A 16,457-nucleotide genomic window follows, 5' to 3' on the forward strand; every position below is an offset into this window, starting at 1 on the left:
AGTTGGAAAGAGCGTTCGCACGGAACGCGAGAGATAGCGGGTTCGATTCCCGCATCGTTCATAAAATTTTGTTTTTAGTTTTATTTGCGAAACATCTATTTGAAAAAAAAAACCTAAGAGAAAAGCTACATAAACATAGCTATAAAAAAAGGGTGGATATTTTCACTATTTAATATAATTGTAGTCTGGTCACCGGCCGCGAGTCGTGCTGTGAATGTTGTCGAGTACGGGGTAGTAACAACGTTAAGGTTCCGCCGTACAGCATAATAATTAGTCATTAGAAGGTAAGGAAGTAGGGGGGACGGTGGCAGTTGGCAAGGGGTGGAGCTCGTCTATTTCAGCTTATTAAATTGAATGATGAATTACATCTTTTATGTGTATCCGTATTATTTCGCGCTGCACCGGCTGTGGGTTCCGTCGGCTGGATACAACGATGATACCGTCAATTTTCAACATTATCGTCGTTGCTTTTATGAGATTGTTCTCGCTTTTAGTTGGATTTTGATATCTTTAGATAAGTTGTATAAATCCTCTTCCAGATTTTATCAAAAAATATTATGTCAAGTTATATTGCGCTACTTAAAATCTTATTTTTACTAAAGCTTATTGTTTGATTCATCCGACAATTGAGTAAAAATGCAAATAGCTACAAATTCAAATTCAAATATTTTTATTCGAAATAGGATGTGAAATCACTTATTGAAAGTCAAAAAAACTACCACCCATTCCAAAATGAATGCCTCAGGCCTGAGAAGAATGGGCGCAAGAAACTCAGCGGGCTTTTTTTTTCATCAAAAATATGTTTTATAATTAAAGTAACATTGTACAATTAAACTTATTATTTAATAGCCTGAGGGCGGTCGCTGCATTCCCAATCTGTGGTATCATTAAGAAAGTCATTTATGTTATAGTAACCTTTACCACACAAACGTATTTTAACAATTCTTTTGAATAACGTAATACTTTTGTTTTGAACATTCTCTGGGATCCTGTTGTAAAAGCATATAAATCGCCCCACAAAAGACTTGTTAACTCGACTTAGCCGAGTAGCAGGCATTATAAGCTTACATTACTAGATCCTACAGAAGTTATAGTGACTTGTTAAATGAAGTTGATCTAGATATATTTTCTACATCTAACTGACGACCCATATAGCCGAATGGTTAGTGACCCTGACTACTAAGCTAGAGGTCCCGGGTTCGAATTCCGATAGGTGCATTCATTTATATGATGAATATGGATGTTTGTTTCCGAGTCATGGATGTTAATATGTATTTATGTATGTTTATGTAAGTGCATTGTATTAAATATATCGTTATCTTGCACCCATAGTACTGGCTATGCCTAGTTTGGGGCAAGATAATTTGTGTAAAAGTGTGTCATTATTAAAAAAAATATATATCTAACACCAAATTTAAAATAACCTTATCTAATAAGTTCTTCCGGTGTAAATAATTGTACTTAAGCTAGTTTTAAAGCATCATATTAAAACATTACAAAAGTTTTACATATGTGTATGTATGTGGAAACGTTAGCCATCATTAATTTTTATTATTTCCTAAGTTATGATTGTGAGCTAGCTGTAAGTTTAAATAAATTAAAATAAAATAAATTAAAAATGGCTTGCGGGTTTGATCCCGTTTGTGAACATTCTACATCTATCCACGTTACTGTTTGTTATAACTAGAGAGTATAGTGGTAGGAGGATCTGTTTTTAATTATTTTATAATAATTAAATCACGATAATGCATTGAACCACCATTCACAAATATACTCTTTAAAGCCATTGCTTGTCTTGCACGTTCTTGTGAATCCTCCCAGTCTCTTCTTCTTTTCTTAGTCGTTACTTCACTGCTGGGGATCGTGACTCACATTCAATTGTTCAAAGAGCTGTCTCGATTAGTCTTCCTAGCATCAAAGTTGTGTAGCCATTCTCTTTTTTAATGTTCAAACGTAAATCGCTGTACATTTCTGTTGTATTATCATTTATTAATAAAGAATTTTGAAATTAATGAATGTCTCGATTAGTTTCGTTCCTTCGCTTGGTAGATTGTGGCACTTATTTAGAAGGGTCTTTAAGTTTTCGGAGATTTGAGCCGATCACGGCTTAGGACTGCGGCCTCTAAGTCTTTTCCCGCCTCGATTATTCTCTTCGTCATCATTTCAGCTGAAATATGTCCAGTACTGGACAAACATCTCCCAAAAGATCTCCACAATGATCGGTCTTGCGCTGCCCTCATCCAAGCTATTTCGGCAATCTTGACCAGAATATCGGTCCATCTTGGAAGCCTCCCAACACTGCATCTTTCTGTACGTGGTCAGCATACGAGGACTTTCTATCCTTCGACCAATGTGCCACTCAAAGAATACCATAATAGAGGACAACATCATTGAATAATTAACATAAAAACATTGATCAACATTTATTGTATTTATTATATAAAATATGAGACGTAAGTAGAATGCATCAAGCGTGTAATTGGCTTGGGAAAACTTCGTAATACAAAGGCACAATCTACAACAAAACAAATTCAGTGGAGTTAACTTGAATTCATAATCAAGTAATTTATGTGCACGGCGAATAAATTAAGTGCCGTTGCCCGCGCGCCGCCCATAACTTACCCCAATAAATTGCCCAAAGCGGGCGAACTTCATTTTATCTCCAAATACTAATAAGTAGTACCAACGTTACGGCAACTTTGCTCCTACTATTTATACTGAACTGGTAAACACCGCTTTTCACCCCGGTATAACATTTTTATGGTCAGATTATGCGATAACTGTAATGTAAATCGTAAGCAAGCATTCATATATTAAGTTTTTACATTTTATAGGTTATGAACCTCTTTTTACAAAATGTAAGGGCTAATTATACGTCATGCCCTTAGGTGGTGAAACTTTCCAGTAGTCAAAGTCGTAGACAATTGGTTTCGTACCATGGTAAATATAAATATTATGGTAATAAAATAAACTGCCCGATTTGGCTTCAATTTTTAAAAATCCCTATTGTGACTAGATAGAATTATCTATTTGGGATTTTTTTGCCTTTAAGTAGAAAATATATATACAATCAAGCATTTTATATTCTTTCATGAGAAATAAATTTTTCACAATTTAAAAAATTATCTCGCAGCAAAAATGTTTGACGCCTGGTTTGGCGGTATGAAGGATGTCGTAGAATTTCGGGAAATTAGAGTAGTAGAGATTTTCTCGAGCCTTATGAGGTGAAATGGAGATGATCAGCCTACGAATCGGGTCGTCTCGCGATCATTCATATAAGTTCAGTACAATAGACATTGCTTGAGGAATCATCTTCTACATCACAACATCTGAGGAAGCTGTAGTTAATTACAACACGCGCTTGCGCAGTTGGCTTAGCCAATACCTAATAGATATACTTTTTTTTCCACTTTCAATCAATTATTGTATGGCATCATAGTTACCTATAGATCTTCAAGACAACTGAACCAGGAATACACAGAGCTAGGAGATAATGCCTCATCACAAAATGGCGACTGATTTCTCTGGTAACATTTTTGTCGACGTAAGCTACAGCGAAAATCATTAAAAATCATGAGGCGTATATTTTCTCGAATTATATTAATTGCACTCTCACCGTACCACCAATTTTTAAAACGATGACACAATATTAAAACAATTCGTTATGATTTTTAAAGTGATAACCCCCATTTCTGGGATTAATTACACAAATAAAACTGAAAGCAAAATTTTATGATTGCTGCGGGACTCGAACGCGGACCTCTCGTACGAACACTACGTGGACGGTCAGATCTTTTTGTGTCACAAACGTAGGAGATCTCATTGTACCTACTAAAAGCCCGGTACACAAACATTTTACTAATAACAAGCGTATGGAGAGTTGTAAGAATTGCATTTGGCTCCACACCTACTTTGTGTAATGCAATCACAGCCATTCAGTTCTTTTTATCACCCCACTCCATTTTAATACCGCAAAATATTGTACAATGTATTAACGTCAAAATGAGAAAACTCAAAGAACGATTATAAAAATGACAGATTCCAAGTCCAAATATAATATTTTGTTTATTTTTAATTGTAACAGTATTTATGGCCAGACTAAGTATATTAAAATATATCTAATAAACTTCTATCAGTAATTAAAAAAAATGAATAAAAATATTCGAATATAAGATATTCAAAATAACTTTATCTTGGTTAATTAGTGATTAATAAATTCTATAAAATGTCACCGAAATGTTACAGATTAGCGGGCTTAACACGTAAATACAAAGCTAAGTTCGCGTGACACCCCCATTTGAAACTCATAAAGAGTCCAAAGCAAAATAAACCCGTAGATAACACGTTGGTTTACGTCTGTGAGCCTCCTTCTTGCCAAGTTGAGACTAAGTCACGCGGGAGGGTCAACTTTAACAAGTTTATTTAACTTTCATGTTATTTATAATTCAATTAATGGTTTAATTGGGTTTGGGAATTGTTGGCGTAGATTATATTTCAAGTATTAGTGGGGTCATTTGTTTATTTTTTAAGGTTTTCGTACACACATGTTGACGGTAACTGATCTAAATGCAGATCATTTATACGTGTAGATAGACTATGACAGCTTTGAAAACGTCGAAATAAATTGAGTTTCGAACAAACATATACTTTAAGCAATTCACGCACACTAACACAAAGTGTCATACAAATTCTGAATGTAAGACGTAGATTCTCACGCACACTAAACTAATACTCCTGGCTTGTTTTTATCGGTTGTCTATCAGTAAGAGACTCTATCTAGACGTATGAATTATCGAAGCCTAAGCCTTCATATCACGACGACCGTCTAAAATTTTCAGTTTTTTTTTTATTTCGACCACACGCTCCGTCAAACTGAAAACAAAATACTTCCAAGTATAATAAAATAAAATATACTCTAAATATTTAAAATTGGAATTAATATTCCAGCTTTACCATCCAGTATTTACTTTCTTTGGCTCCAAGGAGTTTGCTTTTCATTCTCACTATTTATTAAAGACCCCTTATATATCTCTGTACATCAGCTGTTTTTACATGGTGTTTTGTCACTAAAGGAAATACAATTTGTACATTTGTGGTATAAATATACTAAAATAATTACAATTAAAAAGTTCTTTTTTAGTATTCTCTTTACGTTTATTGTTTTACTAATAACCTTTTATAGGTAGGTCTTAGGTTTACCAGTGGGAGGCTCCTTTGCCCAGGATGCCGGCTAGATTATGGGTACCACAACGGCGCCTATTTCCGCCGTGAAGCAGTCGTGTATAAGCATTATTGTGTTTCGGTCTGAAAGGCACCGTAGCTATTGAAGTTACTGGGCATATGACTTCTTATGTCTCAAGGTGACGAGCGCAATTGTAGTGCTGCTCAGAATGTTTGGGTTTTTCAAGAATCCTGAGTGGCACTGCATTGTAATGGGCAGGGCGTGTCAATGACAATCAGCTGAGCGTCCAGCTCGACTCGTCCCTTATTGTTTTCCCTTCTTATCATAAAAAAGGTCGAAACTGTAGAAATTTTAGATATTTTGCGGTGGCATGTACAAAGATGAACTTTAAATATATCCTATATGTCAGCTGTACAAAATTCCATATTTCATAATGGTATGATAATAAATATACTATTCTGGTTGTTTCTTACTAAAATGCAAACCAATTCATTCCAACATGCGCAAGTAAAATGTAATACTATTTTCCACAATACCAATTCTTATTGTTCAATGATAAATTGAAATTGCAAATCTTCAATTCATTCAAACGTTGTATTGTCTTACCGGAGTTGCTCACGCTTTATACATAATACAACCGAAAGCCTTATGAAAGTGTCCATTATAATAGGCACTTTAAATTTACATAACATTTTCTGTCATTTGCCTATCGCTCACATGACAAGACTTGCGCACCAAACATGAATATATTTGACAAATTTTAGATGGAGCGCTCGATGGCAATATTCAGGAATGCTCGTAAGAAAGCCAAATGCTGCACAGAGACACGGTTGAGACTATAAGCATTTGAATAATCGTACCGTGTTCGAAGCCAGGGTATTATGTGATAATAATTTCACGCGCTACCGAATCTCACTGGGTGCCAAGTGTTAACCAACCATCAGCAGGCTGCATCGTTTCTAAGGAATGTGTTATATGTAACTGATAACAATTTAAACATTAGTCATCAACAATCCGTCACGCTGTTTGACGTAACGGTAATACGGAGCCGCCGATAAGGTACCTGCTACTATTCAATATTCCTCCCCACAATTTTCTTTAATTAATTGATACTACAAACGTTAAAAATCGGTGAAGTGTTAAACACGCTACGGAGTAGGGAGGGTCGCTGCGAGGGGAAAATATCAAATTGCCTAGAATGAACGATTATGATTACACCGAACTTGCGGGTACTCTGAATAAATGTTTTGAAGTCAATCACCAATGAACGAGTGGGGCTCACTTGGAGGTTGGGCCACTGCTTTACGTGATAATAGATAATCATTAATAATTCGCCATTTATTGTTTAATACATGCGTTTAAGCAGCGGTGGAACTCATAATATAAATAGCTGCGTGATGTCAGCAAAGGGTACATCTGCTTTTTAAAGTGTATTTCTGCACCTAACGTCACTATGACATCACTGAGATGGCGGCGGTTCACCATCTCAATACGCGGAGATTATCACTTTAGCGTCCTTGGAGTTACACAAAATTAAACCAAATCTTTCCTACCAAATAAAACATTATCTACTGCTGTTTTTTTATGACAATAAAGCACAAGACGAGCAGGACGTTCAGCTGATCCTTATAGATACGCCCTGCCCATTACAATGTAGTGCCGCTCAGGCTTCTTGAAAACTCCAAATATTCTGAATGGCACTACAATTGCGCTCGTCTCCTTGAGACATAGGATGTTACGTCTCGTTTGCCCAGTAATTTCACTAGCTACGGCACCCTTCTGACCGAAACACAATAATGTTTACACAACAGCTTCACGGCAGAAATAGGCGCCGTTGTGGTACCCATAATCTAGACGGCATCCATTACAAAGGAGCCTCCCACTGGTGAACAAAGAGATCAACGACAATCGGTCCCTCGCTGCCCTCATCCAACATATTCCGGCGATCTTAACCAGATCATCACTCCATGTTGTGCGGGCTACCATCACAGCATCTTCCCGTAGCTGGTCGCTATTTGAGGTCCCAACGACTATTTGTTCTTCCAGACGTGTGCCCTGCACACTGCCACTTCAGTTTACCAATCATCTGAGCTATGTCCATGACTCTGGTTCTTCTACTGATCTTGTCATTTCTGTTTCTATCTCGAAGGAAAACTTCGCGCATATTAGATTATTTTGAGTTGTCGCATTTTCACTCTCAAAGTGAAACATACTTGAAAATATAATAATAATTAAATTATAAAACAAACAGTTTCTAATTCCATAGCAGCAGTAATGTGTGAAGCTGTTAAATGAACATAACATAGAGTAATAAACATAATACATTATTAAACGGACATCATAAAATTTGTAATTCATAGAAGTGTTTCTAGATTGCGTATCAGTTACGGGAATGTTGTTAACTTGTGCTTGTAATTATTAATTTGTTCATAAAGTAAACTAACACCACGGTGGGTGAACACACGCGGTCCTTTTACAATAACTAATTCTGTTTCGTTACAGTCAAACTTTTTATTAAGGCGAAGAGAAGCAGAAAACACGCAAACATGATGTTTTTAGACAAGTTTTGTGGTGAAAGTATAGCATTTCGTGCTATGAACACTACTTAATCCTGTTACACATATCCTTAAGTCTTATTTGTAGGTTGCTAATTCTTGCTGTTGGTTATAGTTAACACTGCCGAGCCTTTTTGAACTACCACTTTTCATTGCAGTTAAACAAGTTTTTTGGCATGGCGTGACGCATTTATTTGGTACTTCTCTCAGAAAAGTTATTCTCATAGCTTGAACTTTTTTGTGTAGGTTCATTTATTTAGATTAGTAGTGAATAACGAGGATTGTAAGCATATAAACTGTTTTCCACGCTCGAATTTTGAAAATATTGGCTTTGATACATAGATGGCGGGCCGGCAGCCGTGAACTCATATTACTCAAGGTCGCTGGCATTTAGTGTCGCCTTAATATAAATCCAGTGTCCTGATGTTTGAACGGATTTTAATGGGCGCATTACTTCATGGAGTGCAGTTTAGTCCAATTTGAGAGATAGAATAATTTTTATTCGATTTAGGACCCATTATTATTTTTATTTCCAATATTTGTTTTGTATGGATATATTTTTTGCACGGTTTGACAGTTCTGCTGTGAAACAATTTCATTAGTTCAATAGGGAGCATATTTAACGAGTTTTACGAAATAATTCTTTATGCTATGAAATATTATTAACAAATTCATAAAAAAACAGTATTTATTTTTTAAGTACAGAACGTCTGTCGGGTCAGCTTTAATCAGTATATCTCACACATTACTAGATATTGTTTTACAGTTTAAAATAATAAACAACTTAAGCGTACATATATCTGTATAAGTATCAATATTATTCTGTCCCTTTTTTATCAATAACTAAGGTGGAATGTCTTTTGATTTGAAGATATTTTTTACACGCTGCTGTCATCTGTCAATCTATGAATCACTGCACGTTTCATACATTCGACTGAATCGCTTTTTGTTTAGAGAGTTTCGTTAGGCTGCTAATGCCAAGCGTGGCTGACTGTTTAAGATTTGTCAATCGAAATCGGTTACAGCAAAATATATTCGCTTTCCTTTTCCATCTTGATGTAGCTCAGTTAGAGATTATCTTTTCTCTTGCATGATTTGTATGTCTATTCGCTTGTTTATTGTTAGTATTTGTTTTTATTACAAAAAGGGACGAGACGAGCAGTTCAACTGATGGTTATTGATACGCCCTACCCATTTCAATGCAGTGCCGCTCAGGATTCTTGAAAACCCAATAATTCTTAGCGGCACTACAACTGCGCTCGTCACCTTCAGACATGCTAAGCCTCATTTGCTCAGTAATTTCACTAGCTACGGCGCCCTTCAGACCGAAACACAGTAATGCTTACACATTACTGTTTCGCGGCAGAAATAGGCGCCGTCGTGGTAATCTAGCCGGCATCCTGTGCAAAGGTTCTTCCCACTGGAATATGGTTGGTACAAAACAATTAATGTTTTACTGGCAATTTCAAACATACAAACGACTGTAGAAGTCGTACAAATTAAATGAGTTATGGGCGATCAGTGAACATTTGCATTCGTATCATAAAAATGCATACAAAATATACACACAAAATGTCCTTGTAATAAATTTCACGGTTCATAGATATGGTAACCCATTTAAATGATGATAAATGCTTGATATGCCTCCGATATGCTTAAGTAAGGTATAAATAAAATATATGCGCTTCCTTTAACATTGATAAAAGTTACCCTTTGTAGCACTAATGCATCTTTGAAATATGTTTGGTAATATATATCTTTAATTAAGTACGGACGTCATGCATCGGTAAATAAAGACATTTGTTACACTACCATTACTACTCACATGGTTTTTCTACTTATATCCTTAGCATGATTGTTGGTAGTAAAAGTTGGTGGTAAGACTCATTGGATGAGACACAGACAAAATTAAGTAAGTAGCCGTTAACAGTGTTCAGAAATAGTGAAGTTTGAAGGATTTGTTACTTGTACATTGTAATTATTATGACGGGTACTCACGATGTATATTACATTGATTTGATGCCGATATTTCGATCCAATTGCTTGAATCGTGGTTACGGCGGGATTGCGGAGGCGGCGAAGAAACCCTTGACACATTGACACTTGACACTTTTAGAACATCAATCTGTCCACGTGGTGCCTAGTTCGATTTGGTCTTTGATTCACTAGTTCACACACACTACTGACTACGTCCACACTTTCGGATCTTTTTCGGATTCCATGTTTGCGCTAGCCTAAAATCATTCTCCCTATTAAACTATAGCTATTCTATAGCTTTTCTATCAAGCCGTGCGATGTATTGTCGTTCAGCAGAAATCACTCGTGGGGTCTAATGGTTAAAAAAAGGCATAAAAAGGCATTTATTTTCTCAAAATTTATTCCTTAAGAATTCTTTTTGATGTCATTTGTAATAATTACTAGATACTACTACCGCTTCGGAAACAAATGGCGCTCTGAGAGAGAAGAAGCGGCGGAAGAAACTCTCCCAGCACCGGGGTTGGAGGTTGGTACCGGCTTTAAGCAAGTGTTCAGATATTGGAGATTTTGTAGGATCGTTATTTTTAACTGCGCTGATGTGTTCCTTAACCCGTTGAGAAATAGCTACTTTGTTCTGTCCGATATAAGAGCTTTCGCAGTTGCAGTCAACTTTATAGACCCCGGGACACAGGTATGGAATACTGTCTTTTGGTGAACGTAGGTAGGCGACCACTTTTTTGAGGGGTTGAAAAATTGTTTTAATATCAAACTTCCTCCTCATCCAACCTATTTTATCAGTGACCACTTTCACGTATGGTAGATACGCCATTTGCCGTTCCACCGTTGCGGTGCGCCTCTGTGATACACTTGTTAAAGCCGTTTTGTGCCCGTTTTGACACAGTACTCTATTGACGTGTTCAAGTTCCTGCGTCAAGTGATCACCATCACACAGATCATATGCACGTTTTTTAATGATCTAGCCACTGATGCTAGATGTACAAGATGGTGATGCGAGGTGCCGTGAAGGTATCTGTCAGTGTGAGTGGGGTTTCTATAAACACCATGGCTTATCGTGCAGTTAGGGCGAGTATCTAATGTGACATCTGTGACTTCCTTTGTCCTCTTGTTATTTCTAATATCATTTTAACGCGCAGAATCCTTGTGTATCCATGTAGGTACGCTCTATTATATTCTTTAACGACAGACAAGATAATGTTTGAATGTATAATTTGAATATATATTTGTTGTTTAATTTTAATGACATGGGAATGGGATGCTGGTTGGTTTTTTAATTTAAAAAATAATTTTTTTATATGCCAAACTTAAATATAGGTACATAACCTTTCAGGTAATTTTAAAATTTACAAATGAGTGCATTATTTTCTGACACTCAAATCAGAATCATTTTTTATGTTCTCTGGTTGATTCATTTGGGAAAAATTAAAACGTCGTTTTAATTAATATTTTTTGCTTAGAAAAAATATTACAATTATTTCAAATACCAGAGTAATCACTAGAACAAAAATACATTGTTTTTTATTTTATTTAATTTTTATTCTATTCGGAAAACTTACAGCTAGGTTATTAACAAGTAGGTATGTAATTAAGTACTGAAGGCTATTTACAAATATTCACTAATAGATATACTAATAAGATTAAAAATTAAATCAACAGAATTAAATTAAAATCGCCAGGGAAGTAACAACTAAAATAAATTTGTTGATTACGTATCATAATAGTAATAATTAGTGGTTTTATCACTTATGTTATAAAATAATTAATTATATTGAAAAAAAATTTTGCTTATAAGTTTAGTTATTCATGCACGTTTAAAAAAGTCGACATCTATTTCGTTAGATAGGTTATTATAACATCTGCATGCTCGTAACTTTAAAGTATTTTTTCTATAGTTGCATTTTACGTTAGGGACATGTAGAAAATTGGGCCCTCTAAGGGTGACACCAGAAGTTCGACGTCCAATCTGACCTAATAGTTGTCTCTTTTTAACCGACTTAAAAAAAGGAAGAGGTTCTCAATTCATCGGTTTTTTTTAAGTTTGTTATCTCAAAACTTTCGACTGGGTGAACCGCTTTTGATAATTCTTTTTGATTTGAAAGCTGGTACTTTCCGTGTGGTCCCATTGTAATTTAGTCCAGATCTGACAATGGCATTAACGAGAAAACTATAAAAGTATAGCAAATTTAAAAATTTAATACTAACGTAGTACATAATAAATATTGTTACTAATACATTTACTAATATATATGGAGATCTCTCTGAATTAAATAAATAAATAAATAGCAAAGTGGATGATAAATTTACGAATCACTCAATATCGCGCCAACCGATTTCGATAATTCTTTTTTATTGGAAAGGATATACTTCAACTGTGTACGTGTGGGTGTACTCCAAATTCACTAAAAATCAAGAATGATTTTTTTTTAACAAAAAACCAACCGACTTCAAAAACACTATTCCAAAACAATAGATATAATATGCACTAAAAAGTATTCAAGTAATTGCGTATTTTTGTACAATCTAATTAATTAATAATTGTTTCTAGTTACGATTATTGTAATCTTTGGAGTCGGTGTCATCCACGATAGGTTTGTAACTACACACATAGTTATAGGTGAGATGTTCTTGAGTCGTGAGGAAGCGAGAGCGGGTCGCGGCGGAAGGACACCGATTCCAAAAATAACAATAATAGTAACTATAATTAATTATTAATTAATTAGATTATATAAAAATACGCAATTATTTTAAAAATTTTGAGTGCATATTATATCTATTGTTTTGGAATAGTGTTTTTGAAGTCGGTTGATTTTTTGGTAAAAAATTTTGTTTGACAATTTTATTCTAGTTTTTGTAAATAAGAAATTACGTACGAAGAATTCATGTAAAATTAAGTCTTGACATTTTAAAATGTAAATAAGATGTGCATGGGGATAATGTGTCGCTAGTTAAGTGTACACATTAGTTGAATTTATCTGAGTGTGAGATAAGAGTGCAGTAGAAACAGTGTTATGACCAGTGTTAGGGTTAACCACGTGTATTCATAATAATAATAATAATAATAATAATAATAATAATAATAATAATAATAATAATAATAATATTTAAATGTAAGAAAACAAATCTTAATACATATAAATCCAGTGTCCTGATGTTTGTTTCCAATGAACTCCTAAACTAATGAACGGATTTTATATATTACTTCATGGAGTGCATTTTATTCCAACTTGAGAGATAGGATAGTTTTTATTTCGATTTGGGACCCATAAAATTGTTTATTTCCAATATTTGTTTTGTATGGACATATTTTCTATGAGAGAATTTACTGACGCACGGTTTGACAGTTCTGCTGTGAAACAATTCCATTATAACAACTAGGAGCATATTTTACGAAATTATTTTTGATTTTATTCATATTCAGTATTTTATTTATTATTTTCTGTCGGGTCAGCTAATGCTTTTATAATTTATATCGTATTACAAAAAACCTTACCTATCATAAGCTAACCAAAAGCTAATTTTACCTCATATTGCGAAAAATAAGACAAAATTTCTTGATTTACTTATTTTGTGGCGAAGTTTCCCGAACAATCCTAAGAAATAATTACAGATTGTTCGCTTGTTACAGTGTTTTTGTAGATATCAAGATGTAATTACGGGTTGAGCAGCGATTAACATCTGTCGACTATTAAATAAACTGAGATTATAAGGGTTCAATCATTGCAAGTAATTATTCTTATCCGTCGGATGTTCTCAAAGCGCGCCTCGACGTATGCACCGATATAATTTTCTCGTGATTCGCGAGCAAATCAAACCGAACCCTTGTATTAAGCAGTCACATTGACATTGACTGCCTAATGTTCCTGTCTATCTGTATAGTCTGCCTGCCCTGTCTATCTAATCACAATTGCGTTGTAATCGTCTAAGGTGTAGTACTGTAGAATTGCATGAACAATTGAATGATTGACTATACTGAAAAATTGCCTCAATTTAATGCTTACATTTTATTATTGTCAGACTCAATTTAAATTTTAATACTTGTATAAGAAATTCTTTGTGCTTTTGTAAAGACAAAAAAAAAGAAAATCTTCAATTGTTTTCTGTATAGCAAGAGTTAGGAAATTCACAAACTGATGACACATAGGTAAAAAAAAGTCAGTAGGCTTATAGATAGAAGAACTATTCTTTATTCAATAATAAAAATCACAAAATTGAGTTAATATACTTATTTTCGCCACATTTGCCTTTTAGGAGGGGGGCTGCAATTATCATCTAGTTAGATATTTTATATTGCTTTTGTAAATTTTTTGTGTTAATTTCTTTTATATAGTGTTTGTTTTTACTTTCCTCTTACCTCTATAACTCTTTTATTCTTCTTCTGTGTGGTTTATTTTAGTAAAATTTTCATTTATTTATTTATGTTGCAGGTATATTGTCAAAGCCGTAATATTATATTAAAATTATAACTAGCTATTACTCACTATTTCTCGTATGAAATTGGCCCTTGTTCACTAGTAGGTCTCAAAAAGTAATTCACACTATATTAATCGCAACGTACGAGCCGAGCGTAGCGTGCCGCGGCAGCGGCCGGCGATTGCACGAACCGAATTGACCCTTGTTCACTACTATGTTAACAATAATTTCGGATGGAAAATTTCAGACATGCTCCAATGTTTAATATTGTTGATTTGCAAATAGCGTAAGAAAAAAAAATACCAATCAGAACGCTCGACGTCTCACACTGCTAACTTCATTCGTAATATACCTAGATTTATTATAATATCACCATAGTATACCCGTGACCGTCATAATGTCACTAAAACCAGGCCGTTAATAATAAATTCAAATTTTACAACTATGTTGGCACTTGTGTGATTTTTGCCTTTTGAGTATTTGGTAGGTACATTATGATTGATTGATTCGATATCGGTATGAATGAACGAATACATTCGAAAAAATATTTTTTATCATCAATAATTGGGTGTCATGCAAGAAACGGAACAATACTTCACAGAGGCCCACAGACCAGCGTTTTAAAAGGCACAGATCCACTACATATTATGGAGTAATGCCATCTTCTCTGATTTGGAGCACTCCATCACTTGCTGTTCGACCGCGTCTAACGCAGATCTGCTGGAGACATCACAGATCATGTATCATGTGATCGACTTGATAATATAATTGTGTTGCATAAGGACATCACTTCATTGTGTATCTTCTAAGACCTCAATCAAGTACAGCAATTGTTTCTGTTATCTTAATTCCAGATTCGCATTCAAATCAAATCATTTAATGATTTAAAAGCTTAGATCATTTATACGTCCAGATAGACTGACATTAAAAACAAAAAGGAGTTTATTTAGTTTAAACAAAAACACTAGAGTAATTCAGTATAGTAGATGCATCAATATATACACACTATAAATGAACAAGGGTATTATGGAAGCATTATATCTTTAAATATAGGTATTAATTATAGACGACCCCTATAGCCCAATGGTTAGTGACCCTGCCTACTGAGCTAGATGTCCTGGGTTTGAATTCCAGTAGGTGCAATCATTTATATTATGATGAGTATGAATGTTTGTTTCAAAGTCATGGTTTATTTGTATTTATGTATGTTTAAGTACGTATATTGTATTAAATATATCGTTGTATTGCACCAGTACAGGCTATGTCTAGTTTGGGGCAAGATAATTTGTGTAAGAGTTGTGTGTCAATATTATTATTATTATTATAAAATTAACAAAATGAAACGAAGTTCTCGATAAAAGGATCATCCGGCCACTACAAGTAGCTCAATGTAACTCTTCGCAAATTTAATAACTGGTTTATATCCTATCCATACCATGAGATACCATACCACAAAAATACTAACCTGATTTTGTATACTCCTAATGTATCGCCAATAAAGCATGCTGTTTTAACCCGACAGATTGTAGCTATTTTCCCCGCAGCTTATCTCCCACAGATCTAGTTTATATTTCCAATAAACTCGACCACTCTTGGTCAGAGAGTGTTACGAACGCGTTCAAACCAGCCGCGGCGGCGCATCGAGCTCTGGTAAAAACAACTGTTGCTAAGAGAACGATTATAATATATTAGTCGCTCTTTAATTGCGATATAATTACGCTTCGCCGCCAATACGTGACGATATCCCGGCCGTTCTGCCCACGCTGCGGACTGCGGAGATATTAAGAGGAATAACTCGCGTTACCGATTGAGCGTCTCGCGATAATGAGAGCCTTGAGTGTCATTAGGAAGTCGTAGCAGAATGCGCTTTACTCATATTGTATTTCTTGTTCATGCATTTTATTTTGTATGGGACTTGGATTTAGTTAGAAGTAGGAAAAATATATTTCATAGAAGAAGATAATTTATCTTTATTGATTGATATGAAAGAGAGTGGTTCTAGCACAGGTATACCACTTAATAGAAGGTTTCATCCAGGTATGTTTGTACCATTTTTGTTACTGAAATAGAATATAATTTTTTTAATATCATACAACTTTAAACACAAAACAACCGTCTACGGACTTTGAAACTTGGTTAATTGAGGATTAAAGTATGAATGGATCAGATAGGGAGTAATTCATTGTAATGTGTTATGTGAAGTGGGAACAGATAAAATAGTTACTTAAAGTGATGTTTCTTTGCAACTCCATGATTTATTCGAGTCCTTCAGCAACTACTCAATTTGCTACCTTTTGGACAGATCTGTGTTCGAC

The 16,457-nt window shown here is 34.8% G+C and overlaps 1 long non-coding RNA gene across 1 annotated transcript in view; it reads right to left on the reverse strand.

Annotated features, from left to right (window-relative positions):
- Positions 1 to 15,775, reverse strand: part of LOC126969036 (uncharacterized) — a 57,441-nt gene extending 41,666 nt beyond the window's left edge. Inside the window, exon 1 of the long non-coding RNA XR_007730333.1 lies at positions 15,608 to 15,775. This is a non-coding gene — a long non-coding RNA (uncharacterized LOC126969036). The remainder of the gene's footprint in view (positions 1 to 15,607) is intronic.
- Between the last annotated feature and the right edge of the window lie 682 nt (positions 15,776 to 16,457).

This window comes from Leptidea sinapis, chromosome 17, assembly GCF_905404315.1.
Source record: "Leptidea sinapis chromosome 17, ilLepSina1.1, whole genome shotgun sequence".
Taxonomy (NCBI): domain Eukaryota; kingdom Metazoa; phylum Arthropoda; class Insecta; order Lepidoptera; family Pieridae; genus Leptidea; species Leptidea sinapis.